This window comes from Doryrhamphus excisus, linkage group LG7 (genome assembly GCF_037039965.1).
Source record: "Doryrhamphus excisus strain RoL-2023G ecotype Guam linkage group LG7, RoL_Dexc_Guam_v1.1, whole genome shotgun sequence".
NCBI classification, from domain to species: domain Eukaryota; kingdom Metazoa; phylum Chordata; class Actinopteri; order Syngnathiformes; family Syngnathidae; genus Doryrhamphus; species Doryrhamphus excisus.
Window position 1 is genome coordinate 20927632 of NC_136363.1, and position 16332 is coordinate 20943963.

Sequence of the window (16332 nt, forward strand, 5' to 3'; positions counted from 1 at the left end):
CCGCATCGCTGGCAGGCAGCCCACCATCACAAAGACGCTGGCAGCGCACGGGATGGAGTGCGCTCGCATCAGCGTAGGAGTCAGAAACACAGAAACCGATGTGAGGGATCTGGCTCTTTTTTTTGTTTCCGCATTGATTTAGGAATGCTGAGGCGTGCGGAATTGGACAAGAGCGGGTCAAATAATTCCTGTTCTTCCTGTTCTTCCTGGCTAATCAAAAAGCAGCTGGAGTGGATCTGCAGCTGAAGAAGCACAAAAGCAAGAAAATACAACATCTCCAAAACAAAACAATGATACCCACTCAAGGCGGATGGATGGACGCCCCCCCGAAGCCCCATCTCAACACCTCGGGGCAACTGGCTATCACTTCCTGGGCTCCGATCTGAATGAGGAAGTGTTTAATGAACTTGTAAAAGGTCACCAGCATATAAAAACTTCACATACTCACCAGTCCAATGATGATGTGGTGCAAAGTGGAGCTGCTTAATGAAGTCTGGCCTGCAGATTGAGGACCACTAAAAGGCGTGTTATGGTCCTTGCTTATGGGCTCTTGCTTTAGCACATCTGTCAAAACAGGAAGTTGCGGCATACCAGCTTAGATGATGATAATGATCATGAGAGGACAGGGCTATTTCATTAAAACTATTAGCATTGTTATAATAATAATACATTTTATTTTTTATAGTGCTTTTCAGAGTACTCAAAGACGCTTTACAGTAGAGAAAAAAGAAATAAAAATAGAGTTGAGTAAAAACAAAGTAAACAATGCAATAAAATACAATATCCATACATTAATTCAGAGCTAAAAGCGGGGCGGGCGGGGCGCAGCAGTCAGGTATACAAAGTTAGACATTAAAAACGGATTAAAACAAGTGGGTTTTTAGTTCCTGTTGTGGTGCAACACTTTTAATTTAGTAGTCTGCCCCTTTTATTTTGAAGGCCTGATTTTATTGGCTAAAGGATATATTACTGTACTTGTTGTTGCTAACTTGATTGGAAGCTATGCTAATCCAACAGGACCGCAAATGAGTTTCTTATTACAGTTAAAACACTGAAAACTATAAAAAAAAGAATAATACTGTCGTTTCCTGGTGGAAACACCAGGAATATGAGGGTAAAGTTTCAAATTAGAGACAAAAGCCAGACCTTAACAGAGCCAAGAAGGCGGATGCTAGTTTAGCTATGCTAGCCAAACTGCCAAATACCATATTTACATTGTCGTGACACGCTATATAATTCACTATATAACTCCACATGATAGTTTGGTAAGCATACAAGTACATAAAAGTACATAAAAAAGGTACTTTACCTTTGTTATGTCCTGTAGTGGGTGTGACAGCCTGTGTGTTTCTCCCCCTAGTGGTGACACACCTGGACGTTTCATCCCAGGTGAGGGCGATTAACAATCAGCTGGAGCTGGCCTAGAGGAGGCAGGCATCACTTCCTCTCCTCCCTCCATCATCGCCGTGTGCCTGAGCAACCATTTTGTGTGATTTTAGTTGTGTTTTAACGTTTAACGTCATGGTGTTGGGGATTGCTTTTTGCTAGCCCCGTTTAGCAACTTCAACATGGCCGACAATCAGCTGAGTGAAAAAAAACACAAATGCAGAGCGAAGCCCAAATATTACAAATCATTGTCACTTTGTGCACGAGTCCGACATAACGCCATCCACGACCTCATCGTGATTAATCTGCGTCTTGTATGTCAAATTCTTCGTCGTTCTGCGGCCGTTCCCGCACCATCGTCGGCGTGAATTGCGTCGTCTGGGCTGATACCAATTAATGACACGTCAACAAACATTTACTTGAGCATTACTCATGTCACAGCGCTAATAAATAACGGGACAGGTACACCGTGGAAGCGCATCGCTCAAGAGCGACTCCCCCGACGCCACTCAAGGCCGTGAACCTCCAAGGCAGTCAGGCGGTTGCGTGGGACACAACAAGGCCCCCGCCTGGAAGCACTCGAGGTGAGATGAGGGAGGATTGTGTTTGCAGAAGATTAAGGCCCTTCAGAGTGGAAGAATGATGGATGGAAAGGCGGTTCTTCATCCATCAGGAAGCGTTTGCATCATCTTAAACAGGCCAAGCGTGGACGGTCTCCCACCCTGGCGCTCCCCAAACGGGTCCAGATGCTAACTTGACCTCCGCCTCCAATCATGGCTGTGATGGATCACATGGGAGAGCACACGTTTGGGGGGGTGCGACAAGTGAGCAAATTGCGGGGATGTCTCTCTTTCGCCGTGCCGACTCTCCGCCGTCTTATTACGTATCCGCTTGCCGCCATCAGCAGGACTCGTTTTATCCGACGCTTTTTTTTTTTTCCGCTGTTCTGTTCTGGTCATGAGGCGCCTTTTCAAAGACAACGCCGGGCTATCGTAATTCAAAGCGGGCCGCTGAGTCGCTCCCAGCCGCTCACAAAGCGCACCCTTATATTGCTGTGCTTTTTAAAAATTATTTTTAGAAACCCAGGGCTCATGAAAATTCCTTCTGAGGATGTTTTTTTTCCGAGTGTTTCCCCATTAATAATGAGCAGTTCGCCTCTTCTAAAGCCGTTTCTCTTGCACTTTTCCAGCAAGACTCCATCTTGCTCTTTATCGTAGTTTTTTTGGGGGTGAGACAACCAGTTGTCAGTCTACTACAGCGCTCCAAACAAATGAACACTACTCATAAATAAACATTATTATTATCAGATTATCATTACATTGTATTTGTGAAGACTAAAAAAAGTCAGGAATGCACGGTAATCCTAAATAATCCCTCCTTTCGATGGTGTAGCTGATGTAGCAGCTTTAGCATGACACCTCTTCTGCAGGAGGTCAGTGGCAGGAAGTGCTTTGGGTCTCTCAAGGACAACAACGCAACGCAAATGCAACGCAAATGCCCACAGGGTATCCTAATTAGCAAAATGGCTTAACAGAAGTGGCTGTAAGCAACCTCCTGTTTGCTTTTAATTAATATCACATGCTGAAGTAGAAGCATTGAGCGGTCAAACCTCCAGTTGCTCTACATGCACTATAAAATGTTGCTACTCAGGTTGTACAGTGAACTAATCAGCACTATTAATGCTGATATCACAACATTGGTTGTGTTGCTGATGTGTTCTATGACAAAGTTGTTAATACACGGACCGTGCGGTCAGCGAGACGGCGGTAGCCGCATTAGAAACACCACAAGTGGTCAGAATCCGGCAGTTCCATCTACCTCTGCATGCACTTTAAAATATTGGCCTATTAATACTGGCTGAGCATGCACTATAAAATGTTGCTACTCAGGTTGTACCAGTTTGCTACTTACTGCTATTACAACATTGGTTGTGTTCTTCGACAAAGTTGTGAATACACGGACCATGTGGTCAGCGAGACGGCCGTAGCTGCATTAGAAACACCACAAATGGTCAGCATCCAGCAGTTCCATCTACCTCTGCATGCACTTTAAAATATTGGTGCGATACAGTTTACACTCACCAGCGCTATTAATGCTGGCTAAGCATGCACAATAAAATGTTGCTATTCAGGTTGTACCTGGGGGTGCCAGTTTGCTCCTTACTGCTATTACAACATTGGTTGTGTTCTACAACAAAGTTGTTAATACACAGACTGTGCGGTCAGCGAGACGGCGATAGCTGCATTAGAAACACCACAAGTGGTCAGCATCCAGCAGTTCCATCTACCTCTGCATGCACTTTAAAATATTGGTGTAATACAGTTTACACTTATTAGCGACATCAGGGGGTGCTGCTTAAGGCCCCAGTCCAGTTTGCCCCCCCCCGCCAAGGGGTTACAAGCTTTTAGCCTTTGTATTGCTTACTGCTATTACAACATTGCTGTGTTGTGCAAGACATTTAATACATAATACTAACAGCCCCAGCAGTAATTACAGCATTATTATGACAGTGAGAGTGAAGTAAGTGTGAAATTGAATACTCAGAGATGCCAAACAATAAACAGAATAGAAAAAGAGGAATTTCATCCCCTGGAGGTGCTTGCCACTAAACTGAACTGTATATTTAAGTCTTATTGTTTGCTCCTATTGTCTGTGAACTATTCCATAATAAATAAAAAAAAGTTGAAACTCAGGCACGGTGATATTATCGATATGGATCCACGCTATCAGGCATTCGCCACCGGGATGGATTAAGAATCATCACACTTGAGCTAATTAGGTAATTAGTGGAAGAGTCTCACCGTCATTTTTAAACTTAATCTTTTTTTTTTCGCCTCATTCATCTGCAGGAGTAATGGAGATGTTTGAATCCAATTTGTGTGGGAGGTCCCGTATTTTAATTTCAGAGTTTGCAGAGATTCTCCTTGGATGTGAGCGAGTTCGACACCCCAGGGAAGGAGGAAAGTGAAGCAGAGGCGAATTAGGAACACGAGAGGGGGGGTGGAAACGGACAACAAAAGAACGGTAATTCCTTCCAAGAGGACAGTAATAATCTTTTGATTGATAACCACGTGCAGATTAAAGCGCGGCCATGCCCACACAGCTGTAAGTGCGGGGAATGAAATCAGCACGACGCGGGACGTGGTTAGGATGCAGGCCCCATCCCGCTTTGGAAGGATAACAGACATTGGCACGGGGCGGGGGGTGGGGGGGAGGGAGCAAAGTCGCCACCCGGGCCTGCGCATCATAGCGGCCAAGGTGGTGAGGAGGATTCCCTGCTTGGCCGTCAAACCCGGATCAAGGACACGGCAAGGACGCGCGTCTACCTGCTGACAAAGGGGAAGGGATGATCACTCTAAATGGCCCCCAGTAAATCTTTCACACTTGTCAAGCCCACTTTGAGATCAACCCTCCGTAGACCGCCCCCCTAAAAACTCATCCCCTGTACCTGGCCTTGGTCTGGTCTTGGAGATGAAATTTATACCCTGAGCCCTGCAATCAGCAGCAAAGGACGCCACATTACTAAACATGAGCATACCCAAAGGTTCCACATGGGGTAGGGGGTGGGGGGGCGTCCAACTGTTATGATAGGTACACGCATTGATGATCGGGTGCGACCTTGTGTCGCCACGTTAACTTCCACCCTCTGAAATGCAGCCCAATTATACACATGGGTGGTGTTGTGAGTGTCACATGGTTAGACGGGAACACGGGGGAGGGGGTTGGGGTGCACAAATGAAGCATGGGGTCCGTGAAGCGTGCTGCGGCGGACAGGACAATTTCACGCAGCGGGTGTGCAAAAATACAAAAAAGTTTCTGTTGGTGGCAAGCAAACAGAGATGGGCTTGTTTGTGCAAGATAAGTCTTGAACGCTTGAACTGCTCTGCATAAGGTGATGCAAAACATGCACCGCGACTGTATTACCTGTGCTACTGGCAATACACCACATGGTGGCGCTGTTACTAAACCCCTTAAGTTAGACTGACGTAGGTCAGAACCCACTGTAACTTTAAGGTGTTTAGCCAAGTCATCATAATATTTAGTGCACCACTTTAGGGGGCTAGCAAGCATGTGTGTGGAACATTTGAGTTGAAGTCACTTAACATTTGTCTGATGATTGTGAAACTTTGTTGCACGGTGGTCGAGTGGTTAGCGCGCACACCTCACAGCTAGGAAACCCCAGTTCAATCCCACCCTCGGCCATCTCTGTGTGGAGTTTGCACGTTCTCCCCGTGCATGCGTGGGTTTTCTCTGGGTACTCCGGTTTCCTCCCTCATTCCAAAAACATGCTAGGTTAATTAGCGACTCCAAATTCTCCATAAGTATGAATGTGAGTGTGAATGGTTGTTTGTCTATATGTGTCCTGTGATTGGCTAGCGACGGTACAATATGAATGAATGAATGAATGAATTTTTGGGGCCCAGCAGAGTATGTTCTTCCATCCAAAATTCTGGTGCATTTCTACAAGACCGCCATTGAGTCCGTCACCGGGGCCACTGCCAGACTGCAGAGCATTGTGCGTGCCGCATAGAAGGTGATCGGCTGCAGCCTCACGTCTCTCCAGGACGTGTATGTCTCCAAGACTCTGATCACGGCTGACCCTTCCCACCCTGGACAACAATCTGTTTGTCCCTCTCCCCTCAGGAGGGACGCTACGCTCCCATTCAGAGTAAAAGCTCCTGCCACAAAAACAGCTTTTTCCCTTCTGCCATGAACTACACACATACATATAAACATTGGGAGTTCTTTGATTTTCTTGACAGCGTACTTCCTGTGGTGGCTATTGTCTCATTACTGACACCTAGTGACCAGTATAGAATAATACATATCACATCTTTGAATGTGTCTTCTGAATGCCTTAAATTGTTATGCTTAAATTCTTAATTTATGCCACGGAATTCAAACCGCAAAGTGTTGCGGGACGCCGGTACACCGAGGACAAGCAGTGACTAAAATTCTAAGTTATCTCCGTCTTATCGTACTGATGACAAGGATTTGGCTTTGCTGTCATTCAAAGCGGGAACATTCCAAAAGCAGCCTGTCCTTCCTGTCAAGTACTTTCCGATTCCCCACTGATCAAGATGTAAAAAAAAAAATCTCAACTAGAATCATGTCGACTTGGCAACTTCAATTACTGTCCGTGTGAAATGAGCTGACTTGGGTGGAAAAGAAGAAGAAGAAGAAGGAGGAGGGAAAAAAAAAAGTGACAATCTGGCAAGTAGTCGCGACTTCCTGCACGGAGGAGATCAGTCTTCTTTTCGCTGCGTGTGCTGCGACCGCATCATGGCGCCGATGATAAGCGGCAATGGCGAAGCGTCACGGGGATTTATCTGCCGCAGTGCTGAGCAGGATGATGATAAAGGAGGAACCCTGATGGCTCCTTTGACAGGACAGCCCAGCAGAGGACGGACAACATACGCTTTACCGGAATGTGTGATTTATTAGCGGCACATGATCTGTTGGAACTGGATGAGTTTTTTTTTTTTTTTTTTTTTTTTTTGGCAGCTCTACCTCGAAACCGCCGCACATAAACGGGTGTCAAAACATGCACCTGTACTACGTTGTCTGGTCTACTGTGTTAGTTTTCTAAAAAAAAATAAACCACACAATGGCGCTGTAATTAAACCCATATGTCAGATTGACTTGAAATTTCTCACACAGCTGTACAAAACATGCACAGTAACTTTTAGGTGTGCCATAGAATCATCTGCTGCACGTTTTTAGGGCACCTGTCGCAGATTTGACCCAGGTTATGGGAAAATATGGCCGCCATTCAAGACTATTTGTCCATAAGTCATTGCTCGTTTGTTAAATGATGATCACGCTTTTTTGTACCAGAACCGATTGATAAGACTCAGTCTACTTCCGTCACATCTGAGGAGCTAATAAGGGATTAGGAATATCAATTATAATCCAATATTACATTTAAAAGTAGTGGTTGGTCCATCATATGAATCCATGTTCATTTTACTTTCACATACGTAGATCAGTGGTGACCAAGGTGAGGCTCTAGGGCAAAGGTGGGCAAACTTTTTGACTCGTGGGCTGCGTTGAGTTAAAATTGTCCGGGGGACCAGAACATACATATAACACACATGCACTATTTTATCTATAAAGATGTCATACTATCAGTTGTATGTTCTCATCAGACAAAAACTATGCATTTGAATTTTACAGTTTTGTTACGTTTTTTTTTTTTGAATACTTGAAAGCAACTGGCGGGCCGGATTCAAACGCTTGGTGGACCGCATGTGGCCCCTGGGCCGTTGTTTGCCCACCCCTGCTCTAGGGTCATTTGCGGCTATATTCTATTGGCCTGTGTAACATCAAACAAGGAGAAAACATTAAAATGTTGATCCTAAAAACATGAATACTCACCTAGAATACATATCTGACATAAGGTACTGTCTTTAAATACTACATATCTCGGAATATTTCTACTTTATTCTCTAAATTACAGCTGCACGAAGCGGAACCTGTTACATTAAGACAGCCCAGGTGATAAATTCATCTGTTTGTGTTGACTAAATGAGAAATAAACAAGCGCGAAGTCTGTGTTTGTCATTCAATTTCCTGCCAAGCATGTCGCTTTTAGCCCCAATCCGCGTTCCCGAGTACGACGTACGACAACACGACCTCTACGGCGCGCTTCATTACATCCCTATAAACGCCGCCTGTGTTGTTTCGCCCTGGTGACCGCCAAAGAGACGCAAAAAAAAAAAAAAGTACGGCGTCATATATTTGCTTTCTAACGTAATTAAACTCCTCGTCATGCAACACTCGGCGTGAGCGTTCGATGGAGACTCATTAAACTCCAAAGAATGTTGTGTTGTTCAGCTGAAAGCTAAATTAAGACGCTATTTAATTTTCATTTGACTCCGCCGCTAATCCAATGAGCGCGCATTTTCCCTCGTCTTTGTGGCGGCCTGCGGAGCGCCGCTCTTGGATCCCGGCAGCCCGGCCTCTCCTAATGAAAGGTGTCGAGACATCTGTTTCCACCGCCGGCAATTAAGTTATGGCGAAAGATAAACAGAGCAACTTTTAATGAGATACCAAACAAATTCCGAGGGAAAGCAGACAAACGCTCACGTAGCTTTGATCAGTGCAAACCGATGCAGAAATTTCTCTGTGTGGAAAAGCGATTGTGTGCACGGCTAATTATGGCTGCTGACTCTGCCACGCTAGGAAATAAGAAATGTGTACACTTCCTCGCCGGGGAAGGCGGGCGTGCAACGCAGCGGCCGTCATCTCTGCTGAAACATCACCTTGTGTGGCGCAATAACAGCTCCGATAATGATAGCCTACGTTGTTTGGGTTCCACCAACTCCACATTGGCCAGCAGGTCCACGTGTTGGGGAGTCAGGTTTACTCGACGTTCTAATGCACAGCTAAGCTAGCGGTCTAGCTGAGCACTGCCTTAATCCTCTTGGGCACGGGAATCGAGCAGAGCAGCAGAGGTTGTTACTGAAATCCTCTTCCATTGCTCTGTGGTGACATCACTGGTTAGTGACTCTTCCACCTTAAGCATGCCCCTCAGGTGCTCGATTGGGTTCAAGTCCTCAGCAAGACACTCGGATCATCTGGGAGGTGTGCTTGGGCTGCTTATGTTGGTAAAGCCTCCCCCCATGGTGCTCACCTTTTGCTACACAATGTTTTCCTTCAGTGAACCACAGCTCCCCCTGTGCCGACAGCACTCGTGCAGCCCTGGCCCGTGACACTAAAGACACAATTACTCGGCGACTCACTGCATAGTAAACATACTTCTGTACAAGGAACACATGAAGGACACTGGGGTCCTGCAGGCCGCCATGACTGCTGGCATTGAACCTGGAATCCCATCCCCCCCCCGCCAACTGTCTCCAAATGTTCTTGGAAGGCAACATGGCAGCCTTCCTCGAAGAAGAAGTCACCCGCCTGGTGACATTTCAAGCCGCTCCTGGGGGAGGCGTGTTTGGCTTTCAGCTGGGCCTTTTGCTTATTTATTTCTTTTTTTTAACAAGGTGCCGCAGTCGCAGGAAGTACACGGGCAGATGGGCGTGATAATTAAAGCGTGATTACGAGACATTAATCCATCCACGAGGAGACAGCCACAGCTGCCGCTAGTTTTGCGGTCGCAGTCGGGTTTTTGCAGACAAGGTGTAGGAGCATCTCGTCTTCGGAACTTAACTGACACAGGGTTGGATGGATGGATGGATGGATGGATGGAAGGATGAATGGGTGGTTGGATGGATGGAAGAATGGGTGGTTGGATGGATGGAAGAATGGGTGGTTGGATGGATGGATGAATGGGTGGATGGATGGATGTGGGAAGGTTGGGAAGATGGTTGGATGGAATGAATATGCGGGTGGATGGATGGAGGGATGGATGGTTGAATGGATGGATGGAATGAATATGCGGGTGGATTGATGGATGGAGGTTGGGATGGTTGGGTGGGTGGATGGATGGATGAATGGGTGGATGTATGGGTGGGTGAATGGATGGATGGATGGATGGATGGATGGATGGATGGATGGATGGGTGGGTGGGTGTATGGATGAATGGGTGGGTGGTTGGATGGATGGATGGAAGAATGGGTGGATGGATGGATGGATGGATGGATGGGTGGATGAATGGGTGGATGGATGGATGGGTGGATTGATGGATGGTGGGAAGGTTGGGTAGATGGTTGGATGTATGGATGGGTGGGTGGATGGATGGATAGATGGTTGGAGGAGTGGATGGGTGGATGGATGGTTGGAGGAGTGGATGGATGATGGATGGGTGGATGGATGAACTAAGCCTGTGTAACCACAAAGGATGTAACGATACGTCATAGTTTGATACAATTTTAGGGTAAAATTTGGGTATGGATCCCAGTTATACGGTCACGGTTTGGTGCATACCTTGGTTTCAATGACAGTTTTAAGGTCATGGTTCTGTTGGACCTGGTTCAGTACCAACCTCGGTTTGAAGTTCAAGGTTCGCCATGTACCTCGGTTTTAGGGTCAGCATTTGGCCCGTCACGGTTCAGTCCCTACCTCTGGTTTAAGTTCAGAGTTCAGTATGCGCCTCGGTTTTATGGTCATCGTTGGTACGTACCTCAATGTCACGGTTTGACTCAACGGTTGGCCTTTACCTTGGCTTAAACATCAGAATAATCTGATTACCAATACCAGTACCGTTATGTCCCCAATAACCACCAACATTTATGCCATTTTCTATATTTTAAACGCTCTAGCTAGACTTTTCACCTTGTTTTACCTATGAAAGGTTTGTGTTTTCTTCTGGGACAACAAAAAACTTGAGGGAAATTTGGAGTGGCATTATTTTTTCCTTCCCCGGCCGGCCAGCATGTGTTCTGCACAGCTTGATAACACCAACATCATCGACATAACACGACCCCCTGAAATGCTCGGAGGGCTTCTGAGAATGTTTGTGTGGCCGCTCGGTGTTAAACCATCTGGAAATTCATTTTTTCATTTTAAACAACCATTAAGCTTGGTCTTTGTTGTGGAAAAAAAACATCTGATGCGTCATTAGCTGGCGGTGATTAGCTGACTCAGAGTACCTACCAAGGATGATAACGTCCACATGAACATTGACTACTTTTAGTACTTTTTCAGCATGCAATCTGTCTTTTACTTCTAAAGGGACAACTAGATGCTGGTAATAATTATTATTGTTGGAAATATGTTTATATTAAACCATCTAACCCCAATCATCTACATGAACAATCCACCGTTTTATTGTGTGTTTTCCACAAATGACTTTCTTCTACAGATGTGAAAGTCATAAACAAGTCATTCAAAACTTTTTCACTGAATCGGTATTCAACGCTACTCGTCTCAGTTAGCTTACAAAACAAAGCGACATTTCTGATCCCTGCCTCTTTATCCCCCTCTCCAGTTTTAGGGACCCACGGTTTGGACTAAAGACTCATGTTTCACTGACTCACAGATGCTCGACAAAGACTAGAGTTTCACTGACTCAAGGGTGCTCGACCAAAACTCAAGTTTCACTGACTCACGGGTGCTTGACCGACTCCTAGGTCCTAGGACCTCAAAGACTCATGTTTCACTGACTCACAGATGCTCGACAAAGACTAGAGTTTCACTGACTCAAGGGTGCTCGACCAAAACTCAAGTTTCACTGACTCACGGGTGCTTGACCGACTCCTAGGTCCTAGGTCCTCAAAGACTCATGTTTCACTGACTCACAGATGCTCGACAAAGACTAGAGTTTCACTGACTCAAGGGCGCTCGACCAAAACTCAAGTTTCACTGACTCACGGGTGCTTGACCGAATCCTAGGTCCTAGGACCTCAAAGACTCATGTTTCACTGACTCACAGATGCTCGACAAAGACTAGAGTTTCACTGACTCAAGGGCGCTCGACCAAAACTCAAGTTTCACTGACTCACGGGTGCTTGACCGACTCCTAGGTCTTAGGTCCTCAAAGACTCATGTTTCACTGACTCACAGATGCTCGACAAAGACTAGAGTTTCACTGACTCAAGGGCGCTCGACCAAAACTCAAGTTCCACTGACTCACGGTGCTTCACCGACTCCTAGGTCCTCAAAGACTCGTGTTTCACTGACTCACTGGTGATCGACGGAGACTCAAATTTCGCGAAGTCAGTAAAAGAGTTGTGTTCCGATATTTTCCTCAAGTTTTTCCATTAGCTAAAATGACCTTCTACAAATGTTTTCATCTTTAAAAAAGGCCAGAAATTCTAAGACCAAACCATTTTTTTTAATTAATGAGACTTACAATAATGAAAAAAATCATTCCATGGATGAACTTAAGAACATGCTTAATAAGAATAATTTTCCCATTTCTGATTAATTCAGCGTTGCTAATTACCTCTTGTACTTTTCCTTCTTTTTCCCCCGAGCTGGTGTAAAAAGCCTAAGAGAAAGATTGGAAGTATTGGACGTATTGTACATCGTGGCGCCATTACTGAATGACTCTTTTCATGGAAGAGGACACTTAATACCACACATCGCCATGCTGTATGTGCACACACACACACACACACACACACACACACACCACAATGTAAAACATGATATTGGACAGCCAACCACCCTGGTAACAAGTGCGATTTTAATAAAACCACTAACAGTTGAAGCGCAATCAATTTGCAACCTGGCTGCTAACCACAAAAGCAGCCTAATTATTCCGACTGTTAAACGGAAGCCGGAAGATGACTTACTCGGGATCATTGGCCAGCCTGTAAGACAATGGACTACACGGCTGGACCAATGAGGTTTTGCTTCTCGGGATGACCCAAGTCCTTATGGTAAGTACTAAGGTGGATCACAGATTTAGTGCTAGGACCGGAATCCTGATTATTAATGATGGCTTCCATTTAGACTCAACTCAAGTCTAGTTTTTAGCAACAACATGGTGTAAACAACACATAGTACTTCCTGGTGTGTGACAGATGAACGTACATTACGTAGTATTTGCCTTGTTGAGGTTGAAATCACCAAAGTTTAGCAGCGACTCCTCCGGACGAGAATCCCGGCTCATTACGGTGACTTGAAGAAGGTCATGGCGGGATGAATAATGGATGACAAATCACATTCTCCGCATTAGGCAAGGGATCTGCATGTGGAATCACACTCGGGGGAGAAAAAAAAAAAAAAAAAAAAGGTAGGGTCCAATAATAAGTAGACCGCCGCGCCAATCAAGACACTGTCCCGCTGCTCGGGATGCCCGTCGCATCAGGAATATTTCATTTAATTAGTACGCATCGCTTTCAACGTCACGGAGCTGGAACGTCTCCAGGCCGGGCGACCGGCTGGCTGGCTTTGACTTATTAGGAAAATCAGGTCAGCATTTGCATGGAGAGGAAAAAAAAAAAAAAATCCAAGGAAAAGTGTAATTATGCACACGAGTCGCCGCATTGTTTTTAATGAGCTGGCCTTCCCGACAACAAGCTCACCTCGAAGGGTTTGCGTACTTTGACAATTACAGCATGTTTGCAAATGGTCCCGCAATCCAAATACACCCCCCCCCCGTAGGCCCAAAAACCCCATCTATTTATTGACTTATTACCGAATAATCGATCCCAAAATTGTATGCATTCCCTTTCTTTTCCTTCTCCGATTGTCCAGTGTCGACGGGGCCGATTGTTGTCCCCCTCGGGTCATGTGACATCACATTCTTTGCAACAGCAAAAAGGAAAAATTGTTGCACCTCGGAAAACTTTGAGCGTCTTTAATCTTAATTGCAATCTGTCTCTTTAATTAGCCGCACACACGGCGAGTCACTCAGGTGTGATCAATGGCTTCTTTATCTGCGCGCATTAAACGAAAAAGAAAATGAAATCAGTGTTTTGCTATCTTTAATTGGAACCTAATGTCAAAATTAATAACGGCGGAGTCGATTAGCATGCGTCGCCGGGGCCGCCGATTGGAGTTTCTAATATTGCTGTTATTCCAGGTTAATTGTCGTCATTACAGGGATTCGCCGGAGCAGCCGCCGCGTTAATGGAGTGAGTCGAGTAGACACAATGAGCTGGAAAATAAAAAAAGTTCTTCTTGGGAACAAGCGGATCTCACTTCAGCGGGAAATCTGATTTAAAAGTGGGAATACAAACTTCATGCCGAAGCGCTCCGTATTCCTCATACAACAACTCTCATGGATGCTGACCCCTTGAAGGGCCAAAAGACACGTTGGCTTCATTTGGGGGCGCACTCAACAGTGTTGTTACATGACACTACTTTCTCATGCACCCCAAATCATCCTAAAAGTCTTACAACAATATGCACAATGGTCTGAGTTCCACAGCAGCTATGAATTGAATGCTACATTTTTCCAACTTTATCAGCCAAAATCCTGCAGCATGGGGAATCGAACATGGCAACCATCACCAGGTATCCTCCATGGATCTTTTGAATTATTTGCTGCGTGTAAAACGACAATCTTTGTCTGTAAAATGTCTGAAACGTCTGGATTGAATTTCCATTATTTTCAATGGGAATGTTTGCTTTGGTTAGAGTACAGTTTGGTTTGAGTCGTACGTTCTGACATTAACCAAGGCGCCACTGTATTATTGAATCAAACAACACAACTGTTGATGAATAATGTGTAATTATCTTTATCTCCATGTTGAATTTAATCGCCTTTTGTATAAAATGTATATAAATTTTCGAGGCAATAAGGGACAATTTTCCAGGGCAATAAGGGACAATTTTCGAGGTAATAAAAGACAATTTTCAGGGTAATAAGGGCCAATTTTCAGGGTAATAAGGGCCAATTTTTCGGGGCAATAAGGGACAATTTTTGGCGTAATAAAGGACAATTTTCAGGGTAATAAGGGACAATTTTTCGGGGCAATAAGGGACAATTTTTGGCGTAATAAAGGACAATTTTCAGGGTAATAAGGGACAATTTTTCGGGGCAATAAGGGACAATTTTTGGCGTAATAAAGGACAATTTTCAGGGTAATAAGGGACAATTTTCAGGGTAATAAGGGACAATTTTCAGGGTAATAAGGGCAAATTTTCAGGGTGATACGGGCCAATTTTCAGGGTAATACGGGACAATTTTCTGGGTAATAAGGGCAAATTTTCAGGGTGATACGGGCCAATTTTCAGGGTAATACGGGACAATTTTCTGGGTAATAAGGGCCAATTTTCAGAAATTTCAAAAAATGTTATTCATGTTAAACAGTAAATAAATAAAAGTAAAAAAAACTAAAGTTAAAAAAAAATAATAAAATCAAACCAAACCGTAAATTGAAATGCAAAATTCCACATCATCATAAAGCTTTGCTGGGGTTTTAGCCCCCCCCCCGCCGAGTCTTAATGCACATGATGATGTTTGAGAGGAGAGGCGCTAATGAGGTTTGCTAAGATGTTGTTAGCACCAATAGGCTGCACCAGCCCTCCAAGCGAGATGTGTGGAAATAGAAACTGCTAAATGCGTAATGCTAAAAGTAGCTGCACGAGTATATGCTAGCACACACCGATGTCCCGGCCAAGCCATTACGCACTAGTGCACGGCCATATTGTTAAACTGCATTAGGGGCGACCTCAAGGGGTGGGGGGGTGAGATTATGCCGATGCTATTGTCTTACATTTGCAGCGTGGCCTGAGAGTTTAATCAAATCGTCAGTGCAATCAATGCACGGACGCTCGCCTTGGCCTCCATCGCCAAAGGAGCATTCCCAGACCGAGGCCGACACCGGCAGCACAAGCGAGTCACTTCAGACACATCATCACCTGCAATGAGATTAATCGCCCATCCTCTTCCCGCCGGGATATCTAATGTCACCGTCCTTATCCTCAATCAGAGAAGCTCATTCCGGAAACACCTCGCGGTTCCGTGTGTGTGTGTGTGTGTGTGTGTGTGTGTGTGATGGGCCGCCTCCGCAAAACAACTTTCACACTGGCACCTCCTCAAAGCTTGCAAGAAAAGTTAAATGTGAGAATGTGCCACGGTCTGCCTGCAATGATCATGTTTCCCACCACCCACCCCCCCAATCTCAAGTATCAGGACACCGGTCCCACAGGACTCACTGGACGCTGCTCCAAATGTGCTCATTTATTATTTACCTGTTTTCCTATCTCTGAATGTGACAAACATTAGGATTTTGTCTTAAAAAATTGATGATGATGATATTCAGCACGAGGAGGTGATGATGCAACTCCACAATCATGTCATGCGGTTTTAAGCATTACAAGGTGACAGAAGTGCATTTTATGAATATTATTATGACTGTATGTTCTACTGCTGATTACTAAAAAAACGGAAAAAGATTGAAACTAATAAAATAAGACTTCTACTGGTCAGTAAAACTATTTTTTTATGCCCAAACCCTTAGAATTCATTTTTTTTTCAGGTTTCACAGCCAATTTCTTCTTGAAACATTTTGATAAGATTGCTTCTGGAACATGCATATGCTCCACTCATCCACAAGGGGGCATCACTTTGACGGGCATGTCAGCATTTCT

The 16332-nt window shown here is 44.9% G+C and overlaps 1 long non-coding RNA gene across 5 annotated transcripts in view; it reads right to left on the reverse strand.

Annotated features, from left to right (window-relative positions):
• LOC144899573 (uncharacterized) overlaps positions 1 to 16332 on the reverse strand; it is a 197976-nt gene that overhangs the window by 392 nt on the left and 181252 nt on the right. For 4 of the 5 annotated variants that reach the window (XR_013627811.1, XR_013627812.1, XR_013627810.1 and 1 more), the window contains 3 exons: positions 1310 to 1472; positions 449 to 564; positions 302 to 382 (listed from right to left, as the gene is read on the reverse strand). This is a non-coding gene — a long non-coding RNA (uncharacterized LOC144899573). The remainder of the gene's footprint in view (positions 1 to 301; positions 383 to 448; positions 565 to 1309; positions 1473 to 16332) is intronic. The other variant, XR_013627813.1, reaches the window with a different exon arrangement.